Source organism: Bidens hawaiensis, unplaced genomic scaffold (assembly GCF_021521415.1).
Source record: "Bidens hawaiensis isolate Kalapana, Puna unplaced genomic scaffold, B.hawaiensis_p1.1 tig00014716_1, whole genome shotgun sequence".
Lineage (NCBI taxonomy): Eukaryota > Viridiplantae > Streptophyta > Magnoliopsida > Asterales > Asteraceae > Bidens > Bidens hawaiensis.
This window is the reverse complement of record NW_027492290.1, coordinates 288,275-308,722: the sequence shown is the minus strand read 5'-3', so window position 1 is coordinate 308,722 and position 20,448 is coordinate 288,275. Positions and strand designations below refer to the sequence as shown.

At 41.6% G+C, this 20,448-nt stretch overlaps 1 pseudogene; it reads right to left on the bottom strand.

The window, feature by feature from the left end:
• Positions 1-12,525: 12,525 nt before the first annotated feature.
• Positions 12,526-13,139, bottom strand: LOC143547393 (cold shock domain-containing protein 4 pseudogene; annotated as a pseudogene).
• Positions 13,140-20,448: the final 7,309 nt, after the last annotated feature.

Genomic DNA, 20,448 nt, shown 5'->3' with positions numbered 1-20,448 from the left:
AAATATTGTGAATTTCACAGGTCCCCGGGCCACAACACCGACGCATGCCATCATTTAAAGGATGCGATCGAGAAGGATGTAAAGTCAGGCAGGCTGGCTCACTTGGTAAAAAACCAAAGAATAGAAGATGAGCAACCGGAAGGAGCCTCTGCCAGCAAGAAATACAAAAGAATCTGTGTGGCTGAGGGAGGACGACAAGGGCAGACGTCAAAAAAGAGAAGCGCGCAAATCCACGGAGATTGGCGCGAGCAGCAAGTCATCTTCCCAAGAATCAGGGGAGGCCCTTCAATAAGCAGTCATCTCGTCATCACCACACACATTGCTCATTACGAAGTGTCAAAGGTCCTGGTGGACACTGGAAGCGAATCTGACATTATGTATGAGCAGTGTTTCAGAAAGTTAGACCCGGCAGACCAAGCGCGGCTCGAAATTGTGAACGCACCAATCTGTGGTGTTTCAAATGAAATCATCCATCCACTGGGCCAGATTCAGTTTGAACTAACTATGGGGGATGATGAGCACAAGCGAGCAGAAGTTGTCAACTTCTTGGTCTTGCCCACCACGTCATGCCACAATATGATCCTGGGTAGGGGAACGATTGCCCAATTTAATGCTGTACCGTCGCCAGCGCACGGCGCATTGGGGTTCCCTACACCAACAGGCGTAACATTTGTTTACCGCGATCATTTGTGCGCAGTGACAAGCACGCCGCGGGAAGGGAGAATGAAACTTCCAATGGCTGACAATGCGCCAGAGAAGTGGATTTTAAACCCAAAATTCCCAGAGCAAACGGTCACAATTGGCGCTACCATTTCAGACGAAACGAGATTGAGAATGAAAAAGTTGCTCACAAAATACACGTCGGTTTTCGCGTGGCAACACTCCGATATGACAGGGGTCCCGCGAGACTTGGCGCAACATTCTCTTAACACGTTCAAGTCGGTGGAGCCAATTGCTCAGAAAAAGAGAATCATGGGGGATGAAAAGGCGAAGGCCATGAATGAGCAAGTGGAGGACCTGTTGCGCGCAAAACATCATCCGCCCGATCCGATACCAGACGTGGGTAGCCAATCCTGTGATGGTAAAGAAAAGCAACGGGTCATGGAGGATGTGTATTGACTTCAAGGACCTCAACAAAGCATGTCCGAAAGACTGTTACCCCCTCCCAAACATCGACGCAAAGGTGGACTCCGTGGCGCCATTCAAGCTCAAGTGTTTCCTGGATGCCTACAAAGGCTATCACCAGATTCAAATGGCACCACAAGACGAAGACAAGACGGCCTTCAGGACCGACAAGGGTGTTTTTTGTTACACAAAAATGCCCTTTGGTTTAAAGAATGCGGGCGCCACCTATCAGAGACTTATGGATTCGGTTTTCAGTGAACAAATCGGAAGAAATCTAGAAGTCTACGTTGATGATTTGGTGATCAAGAGCAGGGAGGAGAGACAAATGCTCAAAGACATCGAGGAAACTCTTCAGCGCCTAACGGAAGTTAACATGAAGCTCAACCCGAGCAAATGTACTTTCGGCGCAGAAGAGGGGAAATTTCTTGGTGTAATGGTCACTAAGGATGGTTTCAAGGTGAACCCTGAAAAGGTGGAAGCCATCCTTGACATGCCTTCACCATCCACCATGAAAGAGGTTCAGAAGCTGAATGGTAGATTGGTGTCAATCAACAGGTTCCTAGCGAACCACGCCAGCAAATCTACTCCATTCGTTAACACCTTGAGGAACTGCTTGAAGAAGAGCCAATTCAAGTGGACGCCTGAGGCTGAGCAAGCTTTCACTGAGATAAAAGAATGTCTCATAAAGTTGCCCGCGCTCACAGCTCCACTTCCTGGCGAAACCCTTACATTGTACCTGTCAGCTGGAGACCGCGCGATCGGCGCAGTATTATTGGTGGATCGCAAGGGGATCCAAACGCCAATATACTATGTGAGTCGGGTGCTCACAGACCCTGAGACGCGCTATTCCATCATGGAAAAGTTAGTTTTGTCACTAACACACGCGTCGCGCAAGCTCCATAGATACTTCAATGGTCATCCTATTGAAGTTCTGACTGGTTACAACATCCAGCAAGTCTTGCGACGCCCCGCGCTCTCCGGAAGGCTGACAAAGTGGGCGCTGGAATTAGGTGAACACACGATCACTTATAAGCCCCGTCCAGCGATAAAGGGTCAAGTTTTGGCGGATTTCATCACGGAAATCCCAGAGGGAAAGATTGAAGAAGCTCAGCGCGAGGTAGACCCTCCGCGAGTAAACGATGAGGAAGATGTTTGGAGGCTATTCACTGATGGAGCCTCCAACAGCGAAGGGTCCGGCGCAGGCCTCAAACTGGTGGACCCTGATAATCATGAATATACTTATGCTATTAGGTTGGACTTCAAGAGTACCAACAATGAGGCTGAGTATGAAGCCCTGCTGGCCGGCCTGCGCATTGCGCGCAAGTTTGGAGTTAAAAGGCTAGAGGCCCATGTTGATTCTTACTTGGTAGCTGCTCAGGTCAACGGCCTATATGACGCCAAGGAGAACACAATGCCTCTATATCTAGAGCAGGCAAAAAAGCTCGTCGAGCAGTTTGACTTCTTCAGAATCATACACATCTCGCGCAGCGAAAATAAGTCTGCTGACGCGTTGAGTAAGATGGCTTCAACTAATTTTGATCACTTTGGCAAAGATGTCAGGGTGGAAGTGATGAGCAACCCGTCAGTGCAAACGCAATCTGTTCTTGTAATTCATACAACCCCTTCATCCTGGATAACTCCAATAATGGAATTCCTGAAGGAGGGGAAGTTACCGGACGATCACGCACAGGCGAGAAAGATAAGACACAAGGTGCAGAATTATGAACTACTTGATGGTACAGTATATCGGCGCTCTTATCTTGGACCGCTCATGAAATGCCTGGATGCTGAAGAAGCAAGCTATGTGATTAGGGAGATTCATGAAGGAATCTGTGGAATACACGCTGGTCCGCGCATGGTGGTTGCCAAGGCAATGAGCTCAGGCTACTATTGGCCAGGCATGTACTTGGATGCGCTAAAAGAAATCCAAAAATGCAAGGCATGTCAGAGCTACGCGCCAAACACCATGCGTCCAAAGAACAACTTGATTCCAGTGACCTCCGCATGGCCTTTCCACAAATGGGCCATTGATATTGTGGGGCCCCTGCCGCAAGCGCAAGGGCGAGTGAAATTTTTGGTAGTGGCGATAGACTATTTCACAAAATGGGTTGAGGCCAAGCCACTAGCAAAAATCACAGCTGAGGCGATGAAGCAATTTATCTGGAGCCACATCATTTGCCGTTTTGGCCTTCCTATGGAAATTGTGAGCGACAATGGCAAACAATTCACTGACAGGAAGATATCCAGCAGGCTCAAAGAACTGCACATCAACCAAATCTTCACTTCGGTCTACCACCCTCAAGGGAATGGCCAAGTGGAGCGCGCGAATCAAAGTTTGTTAAATGGGCTGAAGAAAAGATTGGAGGGAGAATCCCATTCTTGGGTCGAAGAGTTACCTAATGTCCTGTGGGCGCACAGGACATTAAGCAAAACTAGCAATGACGAATCCCCGTTCAGCCTAACGTATGGGACAGAGGCTATGATCCCAGCAGAAATTGGATGCCCATCCCATAGGGTACTCATGATGAGCAAGACTGATAACGAGCGCGAAAGAAGATTGGACCTCAACTTGCTTGAAGGGCGCAGAGAAGCGGCTATAATCAATGAAGCCAAATACAAGAAAAAGCTGGAAAAATATTATAATCAGCGCGTTAAAGAATGCCACTTCAAGAAAAATGATTTTGTCCTTCGAAACAATGAAGCTAGCCGCGCGATACCCCCAGGAAAAATGTCCCCCAATTGGGAGGGACCTTATCAAATTTCAGAAGATTTGGGGAAAGGCGCGTACACTTTAAAAGATTTGAATGGCAAAAAGATACCGCGCGCGTGGAACGCAGCACAGCTTAGAAAATGCTTCATGTAAATGTTCAAATATGTAATCAAGGCTTTTAAGCCATCATGAATGATGATTCGCGCTATCTTTCAATATTTGTTCTATTACCTTTGCATACATGTTTCACACTTCCTTTATTAATTTGGAACAATATGACAACACTATATTGACTTCAAAGCAAAATAAAGCGAAGTAAAACATACATGCGCGAGCCTTAGCTCAAACGCGTTAACGAGTCTTAACTCTAAAACGCCAGGGCCTTAGCCCAAACTTACGAGCCTTAGCTCAAACACGTTAATGAGTCTTAACTCTAAAAACGTCAGGGCCTTAGCCCAAAACAAAGAGCCTTAGCTCAAAACACTCACAAACATCCATCTTACATCCCGCGCAGCATGATCATAAAAATCCTTAAACACAACTAAGGCAAAGTACATGCCATATCATGTTAAGGTCTCAGGTCGAGGTCGCGCGCGGAATCATAGTGGATATCTGAGTAACACACGCTGACATGTAATGGCTAAACTCATACTTCCATATAAATACCGCGCGACAACGACGCGCAAAAAAGAAATAATGAAAAGTTAGCGCGCATGTCAGCATAAACAAGATACTGCGAAACCACAAACAAAATAGAACAGAGGTTAAGTGAATAATTTCCTTACAACCTTGTTCTTATTTTAACGTGCAAGCATATCTTATATCTATACAAGCAAACATGAAGAGATGAATGGAAATGCGCAAGATGTGAAAAAGAGAAAACAAGTTTCATTCCATTGGATTGAAATTTACAAGTATGATGAGTTACAAATTACAAGTATAAAAAATTAAATATGTAAAATTTGATGAAGGGCTTCTCAAGTCTCCACGTCGACGTCAGCCACTTCATCACCTTCATCATCTCCCGCAGCATCTGACGCGGCCTGCTCCTCATCTCCGAACTGACCATAGTCAAGTTCTTCCTCCTCATTGGAGTCTTCTATCACGACGGTGTCAGGAGCAGATTTATTCGCAGCGCCAGAGCCGCTGGCAGGGGCAACATCCCCCGCGCCACCATCATCGCTACCAGCCCTCTCGCATTCATCGAGCAACTTCTTTAGCGCGCCGAGGTCGGGCTGGTCAGCAAGCGCAGCTATCTGCAAAATCATTAGAAAAGTATTGAGTACAAAACACTTGGAAAAATTAGTCAAGTAAAACTCATTAAGGTCAAGGTACCTGCATAAGGATGGGGATGGGAGTATTCATGTACTTTTCCCCCACCGCGGCCATGTCCGCGCAGGCCGCGTCACTCTTGTAAGGGTACTCGGATGGGTTCTTCTTCAACATGCCATAGTCATACCCATCCGTAAACCCTTCAGCTCGGCCCACCAAGCGCGCGTCGGCATTGCAGTCCATCACAAGGGCCTGAAACTCGGCGGAATATTTCATCGCCAAAGCGCAGCGAGTTATGCCCTGTGACACCAGCCATTGGCGATCCTGCGCGAGGCCAGCAACAGACGTCTCGAGGACAGGAACCTGGGAGTTTAATAACTCAACAGTTTCCTTAGTCTTTTTTAGCTCCTCCTTATCAGACGCTGCTGCCGCCAAGATTTTTTCTTTCTCCGCCTGCGCAGCACCAAGTGCTTCCTGGCTGGACGCCGCCGTCGCCAAGGCCTCATCTCTATCGGCCTGCGCGGCCGCCAACTCCCTCTTCAGGCGCGCAATCTCGCTCTCCAGTGATGATTTTTCAGTGATACTCTGGACGATAGCTTGGTCACGCGCCTCAGCCTGCTGTTCCAAGACACGCACTCTACGCGCGTACTTGGCAACTTCGGCCTCCGCCAACTGCTGCTTCTCCCGCGCAGCTTGGAGCTCATGCCCGCGCTTAATATAGGCGGTGTTGGCACTTGCTCGGTTTTCGTTGAGCTCCGCCTGGAGTTTCTCAGCTCGTGCGCGAGCATCAGAAAGGTTCCAGGCGGCCACCTTAGCCTCTTGCTGGGCTGCCACAAGAGCATCGCGTACTTTAATATAATCGCGATGAAGCTCTTGGGAGGCAGCAAAGAAAGCTGACCCAGCGAAAATGTGATCGTTGAGCAAGTCAGCGCGGGTGCGCTCCTCCTGATACCTCCTTTCAGTAGGAGGCACGGCATGAGCCCAGAAGTCCTCGCATACGCCCATGGATTGGAAGGAACTGTCTTCATTAATATTCCATCTCGGGCGATAAACGTGGTCACCTTCCTACAAAACACAAGAAATGTTCTAAGTCATAAACATACTTATATGGAGGTACGCGCAGCGGAGCAACAAATTAAAACATACCTGCGGGGATGAAGCAGAAAAGTCAGCGCCAGCCCCACCAGAAGTATGCGCTGTGAAGGCTTGTGGCATCGCAGGGCTGGCGCGGTCTCCCAAGGAGTCCTCAGCTTGAGCCCCCTCATCCTCCTCATCTTCCTCAATAGGCCTCTTCTCCTGCGACCTGGGGGGCTCCAAACCAGCCTCGCGGAGAGGGCTGCGCGTAGGAGGAGGCGAGGGAGGTCTCGACGCCGCCAGTTCGGCGCGCAATACGGCTTCCTGCTCCTTTGTAACCCCAATAAGGGGAGAATCAGCACTAGCAGGAGCAGGATCAGAACCAGCGGCGCCGCCAACGGCGCCAGGAGTGTCGCCAGCAACTTGTACGCCAGCTACAACTCCTATGAACAAATCAACAAGGAAAAATGGTTTATGACTGAATCCAAAAGAAAAATAAAGAAGACAAGTGTGCAAAACATACCTTGGCGCAATTCTGTTCGCGCGGCGAACATCGCCATAAAGTTCATTCTACCCTTTTCAGAGGGTAGAACAGGGGACTCCGAAGCAGTCCCCGGCGCAGCCTCAGCACCTTGTGGCGCCTGTGGCTGATCTGCTACCGTCGCCGGTTCTGCAAACATTCAAAGGAGCAAAGGTTTAATAACAATTCAGCCAGATGAAGATAAATAAAGTATACCTGTTGCAGGCGCGGCACTGCTTCTCTCTTCAGCCGCGCGAAAGGAGGAGGCGACGCCACCATACCTCAAGTGGACAGGAGGTCTGCCCACTCTCACAGGCAGGGAAGCTAAAGAAACCTTTGTGGTAAACACCTGGGTTTCCTTAGGTCCCTTCGTTTGAGCATGGGGATGAGCGACAGGGGTGTCATCTTTCTTCTGTTTCTTACTGGCCCCTGCGCCAGATTTCCCCTTAGCTTTGCGCTTTAGTAGGGGCGCCTCCTCTTCCTCCTCCTCCTCTTCCGCGAGCTCTAGCTCGTAGTTTTCAAGCGCATCTACAAAAACAACCAACAGAACTGTTAATAAACTTGGGTATTCTAAAGGAATGAGCATAAGTGCGAAGGCTTACCAGGCGCATCACTGTCAAAGTCAAATTCCAGATCCACTGGGATGAACATGTCATCGAAGCGATCTGGGAAACCAACTTCCCCAGCGCCAAGCGCGACGGAGCCACCCTCCATTTGTTCATCATAAGCGGCAAGGACATAATCCTTGGTGACTGCGCAAAAACAAGTCAAGTGATATCAGCAAAAGAATTATGTTCGCGCAGAAAAAATAAATAAAGCAATGAAATAAACTTACACAACCCGTCGACTTGGAAGCGCGCTGTCACCCCATAGCTTACTCATGCCGACCCCCACCAGCGCCTCCTCGCAAATTTTCTTCGCGGGGGATGGTTCGGCGGTCAGTTTCTTAACCCAGGCGCCAGTTGGGTTCTTGAGGACACCCTCATCCGCAGGCGCAGAAGAGATAGAGCGCATGGTCATACGGATGGGGATCACACCAGCCCTTATGTAAAAGAACCTCTCAGACCAGTCATGAAGGCTCTTGAATGAAACAGTGGAGCACTTCACCTTCTGACTGCGAGGAATGAAAGAGATCCAATTGTCCTGGATCTTGGGCTTGTAAAAATATTGAAAGCGCCGAGGAGTGGGTTCCTCGCGCTGGGATTTGCACATGAACTCAAAGTGAGTCACGCGCACGAGTCCAAACGGATGGACTTGGGATATATGAATCCCATAGAACTTCAGCAGTGCACCCACAAACCTTGTCATCGGGAGACGAAGGTTGCAGTGGGTGAAAAAGTGGCTATATAGGGATATATAGCCGGCAGGCGGGTCCGCGGCCGTTTGCCCGGACCTAGGCAACATGCAGCCAAACAGGGTGGGAAAGCCCTGAGAGGCGATGAGGTTGTCGAGATCGGCCTGCTTCAATTTGCAGAGGATTTCATTCCACCTTTTGGTGGCCTTGGTCCTCCCTACTTCCTCCGATGTGGTCTCAACAACCCTCTTCCCTTTCCCCTTTTGCTTCAATGTCGACATCACCACAGACTTCACACGGCGTCTTCGAGAGGCAACAGAGGTGATTGAGGGGCTAGACGAGTCTGAACTATCAGACATACAACTGCACCAGCAGATAATCGAAAAATCGAAAAGATGAATATACTCAATTCAGAATATGAAAGGCATAAACTCAAAAATTATCAACAATGAAGATGAAGATAAAAAATTTCCTAAGGGCCTCCTTTTATAGGCCCAGGAGAGAGAAATGTGGCAGCTGATCGGATTTCACGCGCCCCCACTCGCGGGTGCAAGCCAACGAGGGCGCGACACGTGTCCCTAACACTGTTGAGGGGACATAAAAATGTAACCGACCTGCCACGGAACAGAGACGCGCCCCCACTCGCAGGTGCTAACCAATGCGAGCGCGACACGTGTTCAAGACAGCTGTGTGAGGGGACGTGAAAGGCAACTGTAGCACCTCGAGCACACGAAACGTCTGACATGTTTACGGCGCACGTCACCACCAACTAACCACGTGTTCGACCCTTCGTTTTCAACCCTTCGTTTTCAACCAAATGGATAGAACTTCGCGCAACGACGGAAACAACCAATAAAACGACAAAACCCCTTTAAAGACCAAATCAGTAAGTCTAATATCCATCTTACCGCGCTCGCGCGAACTAAGACACACATTAGACTGGGGGGGCTTGAAGAGGTATGTACCCGCCTCAACACCGAGCAAGGCGGGTCAACCCACAAGATAAAGACATTATGAAGGCACAAAGCTAAAACCTATGCACATGGCGCATACAAAACATGCTCAGGCATCATATGCCCAGGCACACATATGCTCGCGCATCACATACGCGCGCGGCGCATCAGCGCGCGGCGCATATCACATGCTCGTGCATATCACATCTGCCCAGACACACATGCTCGCGCATCACATATGCGCGCAGCGCATCAGCGCGCGGCGCATATCACATGCTCGTGCATATCACATCTGCGCATGAAATATCTGCGCGTGAGAATAAAGAGAAGACCTCGCGCATCCTCAGGATGGGCGCATATCACACGTGCGCATAATCAACCTCGTCCTTATCCAAATCAGGATTAGGGCAACCTTGATTGTGCACGTCAGACAACCTTCCAGAAGGCATCTTTTTAAGGAGAAAGAATATGCTGATGTTGATAGCTGCCAAATGAAAGGTCGACAACTCAGCATGACACATGTATTACCACGTGATTACAACCAACGAGAAAGCGCCAGGTGTCCCAGAGGACACGTGGCGCAGTGCGATTGGAGGAAGCCAACGAGGTTGAGCCCAACCGGTGGTAACCCTAGCACTATAAATACAGCATCAACTCCACTTTGATGACACATTCATACTCAATCATTGACAGTTACAAGCAGTGATAACACATTCAATCATATTGAATCACATTCACTCACAGTCAGTTACATACAAAACAGACAGTCTCACAATCAGGGGGTATTAAGCTATTCAGCAATACTCTTGAGACTCTCTTACACACATTATCATCTTCTCCACAATATACTGATTCTCACGCCGGAGGGTTACCCCAAAGAGGACCCCTCTGTCCCTTTCTGAGGGGTAAGTAACGGCGCTGTTCATTTTGTAGGTGGAAGAACACAGACCCAGAGGAACCATCGGTGAAATAGTATAATCACACCCGAGGAAAGTAGATCTGCTACCAGTGAGTAGATCCACGTTTCTTCACTCATGTACATTAACTGTCTTTATTATCTTGAAATTTTTAATACATACTAACATTTGAAAAAAAGAATGGGAGGAACATCAAACCAATGCATCTTAAACATAGTTAAAACATCAAATCAAATGGTTAGAAACCAAATCTCATGGGTGACAATAGTTGAAATTAAAAAGCCGTTTAAAAATTAAAAAACCAAATGAAAACAAATCAAATTGTCTTTTTCGTTTTGAATTTCCCCAAAACCATGGTTATTTAAGATTTTGTTAAGATTAAACAAACAAACTAAACTATAAACATGGACTACAGATTGTACACATATGCTTTCTTTCGGAACAGAAGATGACATGTCATGTAGCTCATACAACCCCCCCCCCCCCCCCCCATCTTACAAAATCACTATCATCCGAAACTTTTATGCAATTGCACTTCAAAGCTTAACAAAATGAAAATACCCTAGAAAGGATACGTAAGAGCATCTTGATCAAATTGCGTGAGATATTCAAAGAACAGAATAACTAAGGGGGTGTTTGGTAGAGAGAGTTGTGGGTGGAGAATTGAATTTCTCTTGTTTGGGAGAATTGAGAGGAGAATTGGGTAGAGAATTTCAATTCTCTGGGAATTGGGTTTAGTGTAAAATTGGAGAATTGGATTTCTCTCCATTTGGAAGAGAAATGGATTTCTCTACTCCCTTCTTCATCCCTTCCTCCCGCCGGCCATCACAGATTCGCCGCCGCCACTTCCGGCCAACTCAGGAAACCCACTTCTGCGATGAGGATGATGATGATGCCGACCGGCGATGAGCCGCCACTTCTGCGTTCGCGTCCGTTCATAACCCACGTCCCTAAATCGGAACCCTAAATCACGATTAGGGTGTTGCGAGGATGATGATGATGCCGACCGGCGATTAGAGCCACCACTTCCGGCCACTTCCGACCTGCGATGAGCCACCGGTGATTAGGGTCTCTGCTCCCGTTTCTCCGCCATTTCTCCACCCATTTCTCTATTGTACCAAATAAAGGAAATGATTTTCAAATCTCCACCCATTTCCATTTCTCACCAATTCCATTTCTCTCCCATTTCCATTTCCATTTCTTTTCATTTTTTTTCTCTGTACCAAACACCCCCTAAATGTTTTCGAATATTGTCTGTGGCTTAAAATTTAAAGAATCAAACTTCAAATTATTCAATATTCCTCTATCAAATGACATGACCCACTTCAACAAGATGCTAATGCTCTTCTCATAACTTTTTTGAAAAAATCTCAAAAGCCAAGGTGCAAAATGTTTGTATCTAATACCAAATACGCTTTATATAAAAACTTAATTATCAACTATATCTCCTTTTGAATTTCTTGTCCGAAGTTTTTACATATTGGTATGTTACATCCCATGTATTTGATCAATTTTGGCCTAGAAAATAGAAATAGCTTCATGAGGCTGGCTACACAAGGCCTACAATCAGCTCAATGCATTAGGAGACATTTATTCAATATGAAGCGTGTACATAAGATACACTAGACGTTTTTAGATTTAATTACAGTTATGTTCATATGATGAAACTCAAAACACAACTTTCAACCTCGTGATGATTTTTACATTTAGGTACCAAAAAGCTTTTGACATAAAGCCTGAAGTGTTTTAGAGACGATTAGGTCCCAAAAAGCTTTGACATGAAGTGTCCGCATCTATATTAACCTTTTTATCATGTTATCAAGCAAATCTTTCAGAACTTGTTTCTCTCTTTTGATTTATTTTTACATATACCATTACCTTATTACAAACTCGAAATTTCAAAGTACAAGGGCTAGAGACAAACATTAACATGATCGTTTAGCGTTCAAAGCGCAAGGGCATTTACAATGATCGTTTCGTATTCAAAGTACAAGGGCATGAGAAAAACATTAACATGATCGCTTTGTGGCTTCGTGTTCGAGGCACAGTAAAGTAAGAAAGCTTGCATAACCAAAACTTATCTAGCGAAAAGGACGAGCTTTCAAAAGGCACAAAACATTGCAGATATTAAAAGGCAATAAAAGTTAAATTTGACCAAAAAAACCACAAAGTACAAAAACACAAAAAAATTTTGGAAGGAGCTATCACCTTCAAGAACCCCAACAACTGACCTGATGGCAGTCTGGCAAGAAAATGGGTGGGTGTGCATAACATATCATATCAATAACCAAGCCAACAAATATCAAAACAAAAACAAGCAAATCTTTAGGGAAACACTAATACTTGATTTCATATGCCGATAATAATATTCATACATATACATGAATGCCATACCATAACATTAACATCCCATTCCATTCAAACATCACTTTGGATCCCCATAACCATAGCCATAACCACAAACTAAAAACTAAATTCTAATACCAAAATATACTTAAAAAGTGACCATTAACATCAAAGCAGGTTAACCAAAAACAAGCATTTAGATCACCCATTCATTCTTAAGACATAAACACCAAAACCATAAACATAACATTCATTCAGACGGTTGGTTTTTAAGTAAACGTGAAAAGACACATTTACCCTTAAATCTCCTCCAGATCAACGGTTGCTAGCATTAGGGCATTCACGAGCAAAATGCCCATCTTCACCACAATTATAACACCCACCGCCGCCGCCGCCGCCGCCACGACCACCACCTCCATAACGGCCACCACCACCACCACCGTAACCACCTCCACCACCCCCACCATTAGGACACTCCCTAGCCATATGACCATCCTCCCCACACTTAAAACAACCACCACCTCCGCCATAACCTCCACCGCCGTAACGATCACCACCACCCCCATAACCTCCACGTCCTCCGCCACGTCCACCTCCATTATAACCCCCACCGCCGCCGCCGCCGCCATAACGATCACCGCCGCCGCCACGTCCGCCGCCGCCGCCACGGGTACTCCCCTGAACCGGACCTTCATCCGGACCGGTGACATCAGCAGCCTTGGTCCGTCCATCAGACCCTTCTTCCACAAGATACTCAACCGTCTCGCCGTCACCGAGGCTACGAAATCCGTCAGTCCGGATGGACGATTGATGCACAAACAGATCTTCTGAACCATCATCAGGCGTAATGAAGCCAAAACCCTTGGTGTCGTTGAACCATTTCACCGTTCCGGTCTTCCTAGCGCCGTCGTCAGCCATTTTTAATTAAAAAAAAACCAAAAACCCCCCAAAAGAAAGAAAGAGAAACCCTAGTCTCTCTCCACAACTTTGAATGACTATCCTTTGGCTCTCCTACTATTTATATTATCAGTTTTTTTCTTTCTGCTCAGGGGTAAAATTGGGATAATAGGTGAAAGTGAAATTTGACAGCTTTGATCCAACGGGTGGGGATTAGTGACTGATGGTTGCTGTGTTTTGCACCGTTGGATTGGAGATATGAAATAAAGTTGTACGTCAGAAATCTGAATAATAATGGTATTTTTGACTTTAACAGTGTATTTAGATAAAAAATAAATTCTAAGAAAGGATAAATATTTTCAGAAATGAAATTGTTTTATTTCAGGGTGTGGGTATGTTAGGATATTTAAGTAGGGAGAATTTCCAAAATAGCTTTTCTTAGGGAGAGAAGTCCTATTTTAGTCTTTTTTTTTCTTTAAAATCTTTTATAATTTAGACTTGCAAGACGTTTTGGGAAAATATAAAAATAGAGAGAAAGCAGGCCAAATTTCGAAAGAAAGTCAGGTAAAAGACGAGATTTGAATAAATAATGCCGTACAAGTCCAAATTATTTTGTAATCTTGGAGCAAAAGTCCATATTTTTTCAAATCTTTTTTATTCAAAAAACCGTTTTTAGAGACTGTTTTTTTATGTTTTCTACATTTCTCGTCCATATTTTCAAATTCTTAGAAAAATATATTTTTTACAATTATACCCCTTAACCACCACTTTGAACCACCACCATCACGTCGGCACCACCCCATCACCACCACCACCCCCACCCCATCACCTCCTCTCCACCTCCTCCCGTCATTATTCGTGGGTCGCGGCTGCCGGCGGTAATGGGAAGCTCCAACACCTTTTTCTTCTTCTTTATTCGTGGGTCGCGAATTTCACATAATGGAGATGATATTGGGGCATCAAGGAGTGGCTGAAACAGAAGAATCTGTGTCCCATTTGCAAGATGCCTGGTCTTTCTAAATGAAAATCTTGGGGCCTATGTTTCTGTTTCTGTGTTTTAACTTATGAGTATTTTAGTTTCTGAAAGGAGAAGGTAATAATGGTATGCTATATGATGATTTGGTGGTAATATTAATCGGTGAAAACTCATGGGATGATATAAAGACTGGTTATATGAATATGTTATTGCTGATGTGGTGGAAATTTAAGTGGCCTATGGATACTGGTGCAAATTCTAACCGTTTAACCGAAACTAGTTAGCAACCGGTAACCCAAAAACCGGTTTGTAACCTATGCAAACTGTAGGTTAGGAACCGGTTTGGCATTTTGAAGGCGGACCGGTTAGTAACCTGTTAACCGGTTATGATGCGTATGCATGGTTTATGGAGCTTCCCATTACCGCCGGCAGCCGCGACCCACGAATAATGACGGGAGGCGGTGGAGAGGAGGTGATGGGGTGGGGGTGGTTCGGTGGTGGAGATGGGGTGGTGCCGACGTCATGGTGGTGGTTCAAGGTGGTGGTGGTGGTTAAGGGGTATAATTGTAAAAAATATATTTTTCTAAGAATTTGAAAATATGGACGGGAAAGGTAGGAAACATAAAAAAACAGTCACTCGAGACGGTTTTTTGAATAAAAAGATTTGAAAAAATATGGACTTTTGCTCCAAACTTACAAAATAATTTGGATTTGCACGACATTATTTCCCCAAATCTCGTCTTTTACCTGACTTTCTTTCGAAATTTGGCCTACTCCCTCTCTATTTTTATCTTTTTCTAAAGCGTCTTGCAAGTCCAGATTATAAAAGATTTTGAGAAAAAAATGGCTAAAATAAGACCCTCTCTCTAAAATGGACTATTTTGGGAATTTTCCCAATTTAAGTGGCTTTTTAAAAAGGAAGATATTTAAGTTTGAAAAATTTTTAATTGATTTTTTTATGAACTTGTCGTTTTGTGGCTTTGTGTGTCCACGCATACCAAGGATTTTAAATAAAGTGTAGCTTTATAAAAATAGTCCTTTTCACACCATCTCCAAATGTATGACTTGAAGAATGCCTCTAGCCTTTACTTATTGGAGAACCATGCCCTTAATAGCTTGAAGCAACCATGCTCTTTTATAAGGGCTTTGGTTTTTGTTGCTTTTTAAAAGTGAGGTAGGTCCAAAGTTAAAAAAAAATAAAGTTTTATTTAAATGTCGTGTGTAATGGATAGACGATTAGATGATGAGGTGAAAACTTAGAATGGCAAGAATGTTTGTAGGATTGGAAATAAAAGTGGGGTTTTTAAGAATTTGTAATGATATGATATAGTATATATAGTAGTCCATTGGTGGGTGTTTGTGTGTGATTATGATCCTTTTGAGTTTTCATGATCTAGTCGGCCCAACATAGACATGATTGCAGTCGTTGGGCCGACTGCTTTGCTGGCGCTTAGATTGTTTTCATGAACCAGTCGCTGTATCAGCTTTATAGACACGCGTATGCTTTTTATTAGCTATAAGAACTAGCCGTCATAGCCGTCTTGAATGATCAAGTTAAAACATTAAAAAAGTAATCTATAGTCATTGGGTGTATCATGTTTAGAGTCACTTAATCAAATCAAAATTGCGTAATCACAGCAAATGATAACATCAAAAGTATGAAAATGATAAGAATAATCAAAAGGCGAAAAAAGAGGAACTTTGGTCGTACTAACATTTGTGGACCCACACGTTTAAGTACCAAAAAGAATCTTCGTAAATTTCTAAACTAAGGGGCTGTTTGGTAATTGCTAAATCATTAAGTGCTGAACCATAGAAAGGTCTGAATGGTTAAGAGAGTCTGAACCAGTACAATCTGAACAAGTTTAAGTCTGTTTGGTTGGACATCTGAATAACTGTACAAAATGACTATCTTACCCTCTGAACTAATTTATGCTGAATGAAATGTATCTGTTTATTTAGAACCCCGAACGATAAATAGAGTATAAAAAGAAAATACAAAACATCATAGATAATCCAAATTACATATTATTACTTCAAAATCCATGAAAATCTAAATGGAAGTTAATACTTCGCATACAAAATTAATTTTATTAATTTGAAACTAGTTGAGTAACTATCTCGTCACGCAAAGTAGTCATATACTCTATGCCTTGTGAACCCGTTCTATGTCATGAACGAACTGGCCATCACTTTCTCCACCTTGTATATCAAAAAAGATAGTCCTCTCATCGTAGTCCATAAATAACTGATCATGAATATTACATTTCCTCATAAAATTATGGATAGCGAAACAAGCAATCACTATGTTTCTTTGTATTGAAAAAGAAAAGGGAGCCATTTGCTTTAGAATTGGGAATCTAGTCTTCAAAACACCATACACGCGCTCAATAACATTTCTGAGTTGTGCATGAGCATGATTGAGTGTCATGATCAAATACAAAAAAACTCTTAATATAAAAAACATATAAATAACTATAGTAATTATTATTTATCTACGGTTAGAGCACACTTGTGAGTTATGATCTAGCTACTTTCTTCCAAGATCCATTGTAACACACAATCCATTTTTTTTTAACATTCAGTTCTACCCATTTAGATCCATTGCAAAGTACACAACCCAAAAGAGCCCAAAATCTTTAAATTAAAGTGAAACGGGCCAATTGAGGAATTAAGTACATACAACAAAGTTTTGTCACTTGTGTGCTAGCTTTTAACTCATTTGAGGTTATTTACCATGTTCCAAAAGTAGGGGTGTTCACGGTCCGGTTTTCACAGTTTTTATGTCAAACCGTGAACCAAACCGTTAGTAACGGTTTTTACTTTTTGTAGACCAAAACCAAACCATAGAACTCTTAAACCGAACCGTAGAACTCTTAAACTAAACCGAACGGTTTGGACGGTTTCGCGGTTTCAAACCGAACCATGAACAAGGTAAATAATGTGAATACCCCTAAGTGAAGCCCTAATTCTAACAATTATGACTAATCCACTAAATCTAATTAATTCATCCTTAATATAATAAACAAAAACAATAGTTGTGCCACATGGCATCTAATTGTCCTGTATTTGTGCCAAGTGGCACCCTTATTATTTAATTTTGAAACTCCTAATTATCTAATTAATACAATAATAAATAGTTTAAACCTGTCATAGTTCCTTAAGTTTTTTACAAAAATGGGTGTAGTTGAAAAAAATTACTTAGGGTAATTGAAAAACTGTTACGTAAATGGTATTTTTTTAGAAACTTTTTTGTGTCTCCTATTTTTATTGGATAAATAAAATCCATCCAAAATTAAATTAACATATTGTTAAAATAATAATTTTATTCACTAAAATATAATTTAATACGAATTCATCCTTTAGTAAGTTATAATAATAAAATAATTATTGTTCGAGTTTACAGTTAAATACATAAAAAGACATCATACATACAACTCTTTAACTATTTTCATGTAAAAAATTTGTAAAAAAAATAATAATATTAAATTAGCAACTTTTTTTATTTCACACACACATGTAGCCACAAATTTTCAATAGTGTTGGCTTAAGAAAAAAAGACCATTTAAAAATAAGTTATATAACTTGTGTTAGTTAACTTAGGAAAAAAGATTTGTATACATAGTTGTGTGTAACTTTTTTTCTCAACGTCCCTGTATATATTTCACTGAAAATGGAGTTAAATTCACAATATATTTATTTGGTATTGTAAGTTGTAATTGCAGGTATCGAGTGTCAATATCCTACTGGTATTGTAACGAAGTGAATCAAATGAATACCAAGACTTTATATTTTGGTTTTTTTTGTAACATCCCAAATTTTATGTAATTTTATAACATTCCATAAAATTTGGGATTTTAAAAGCATCCGAAGAAATCACAATAAAGCTTTGTTTTTTGGGGCTTACAAAATTGTTTAGACGGTTCGGTTTAATTCATCACGGTACCAGTACAGTAGTGGCATTCATTATAGCTTGTGATACAAAAAAAAATTAATATTGTAAATGCAATTCGTTTCCAATGAAATTTATACCGGAACATCAAGAGAAAAAAAATACACATAACTATGTATTTGGAGATTTTTTAACCGGCGCAAATTATAAAACTTATTTTTGAATGATATATATTTTTTCTTAAAAACTAATATTGTTAACTTGTGGGTTGTGTGTATGAAATTAAAGCATAGTTAATTTAATGTTATATTATTATAATGGTTATGTTTGAAAAATAGTTAAGAGTTGTATGTATGAAATTTTATTAGGGGTCCGTAGTTAATAAATTTTTTATTTTAACAATATGTTAATTTAATTTTATTGAATAGAAGAGAGTGACAAATAAGTTAAAAGAAACTCATTTTAGTAAATAGTTTTCCAACTATACGAAATGATAAAAAGTTGATTAATATTTAAATTTTCATGCATCCATAATATGTCTTATTAACAAAATTTTAAATTCATTATAATCTATATAACTATATTCTAAATACACATCTCGTGAGTTTTTATCAATCTCTATTATTTTTTTATAGTATTCTTTTTAAAAATATAATTTGCTATATTAAATTAATATTAGAACTTGATTTATGATTTTGGTAATAACCGTGTACACTAATAGAAACAACTAATTAAATATTATATAAGCATTATATAAAACAAATAGTAAAAGTGTCTAAATATGATTATTATGTTTATGTACTATTAAATGATTATTATGTTTATGTATTATTAAGATTAATATTTTTAATTTTTAAATAAAAGTACAAATCTTTTGTCATTTATTCTACCAAATATAAATGTTTTCCTCTGTCTTTACAGTTTGTAAATTTTTGATTTTATAATATATCTTTATATTCTTTAATTGAAATAAAAATATCATTTATCCGACCCGTGTATCACACGGGTATCTAACCTAGTGTTATAAAATACAAACACACACACTAACAGATGGGAGAACAATTATGACTAATCCTCTTAACAATTATGAGTAATCCAAATCTAATTAATTCATGTTATAAAATACAAACACACACACTAACAGATGTTAAATATGTTGAAGCCCTAATTCTAACAATTATGACTAATCCTCTAAATCCATATACTTAGCAGATGGGAGAACAAGGATCCACTGATTCAACAATTTCGAAAATAAAAGCTTCAAATTGCTACTGGAGAAAGCAATTACCTGGTTGATGTTGGGAGGGATCGTAGATGAGAAAGGCTGATTGACAGGGAAACAACACCGTAGCAGCACAAGATTGGGAGGAGGTAGCATAGGATTGAGAGGAGGTGGCGCTGTTGTTGTTTGAGGGTGGGAAAAGATTGCAGATGAAAAAGAAGCGCGGGTAGGGTTATTGGGGTCTATTTTCTCATTCAGACTCTTTCCAAAGCTGAGCGATTTAGATGTTGTAATTTTCATTCATATGAGTTTTTTAAACGAGCTAAACGCTCTTAATTTGTCTGATTCAGATTTGCACATCTGAATGGTTTCATTCAGACCCTTTCCAAACACCCCCCTAAATCTCATTCATCTGTAAAGATGCTGTATTGGTGAAACTTTAAGAACATAATCAAAGCAAGGATGAAATTAAGAACATAATCAAAGCAAGGATGAAATTAACAGTAGCATGTGGAGAAATTGCAAAATGCAAACCCAAGACACATGTTCAAGCAAAGTTCATTAAATGCCCCTAACCTTGTAGTCATTAAATTTTGCTTGTTGAATATGCTATTTGAAAATATGTGAACTTTCTTGATATATCATTGTTTGTGCATGTTAGAACACACTACTATTTCTTGTGGTAACGAACGTTTAGAATATTTTTACTGCTTATATAATCATCTTGCTTGACTTATCATTTTGAATTAGTTGAATTTAGAATATAACACATGCTCTTGTTTGTTGATGAGGGAAAGATGGATCAAAGGACATGTATTCTAATTAGATTGTTATTGAACACTGAGAAAAAAAATATAATTAGGTTAACTCGTTCTTTATTGAAACAAATAATGAGGTTATAAATAAAAATGTAGTCTACACATTCGGCTTCGTTAGTTGATGCTAGACTGTCGCTATCTAGTCAAAAACTATTAATTCAGTGTTCCTAATCACCTAAGCAAGCTAGGGTAAGTATAGTGTCGAACCACGAGGAGTATGTGGTCAGTGTGCAGTGAAACTGATTCCTAACATTATGAAGTAGTTCAAGTAAAGTGCTGATCACACTAGCAAACAGTTTGGTTTTATAGTAAACGAACAAGTAATCAAGTATTCAATCAATCAGACAAAGCAAATCACACCCGGGAATCCAAGTAAGCAATCAAACAGCAATCTCATGCAACTTAACAGATTAACTATCTTGTGTCAACTAC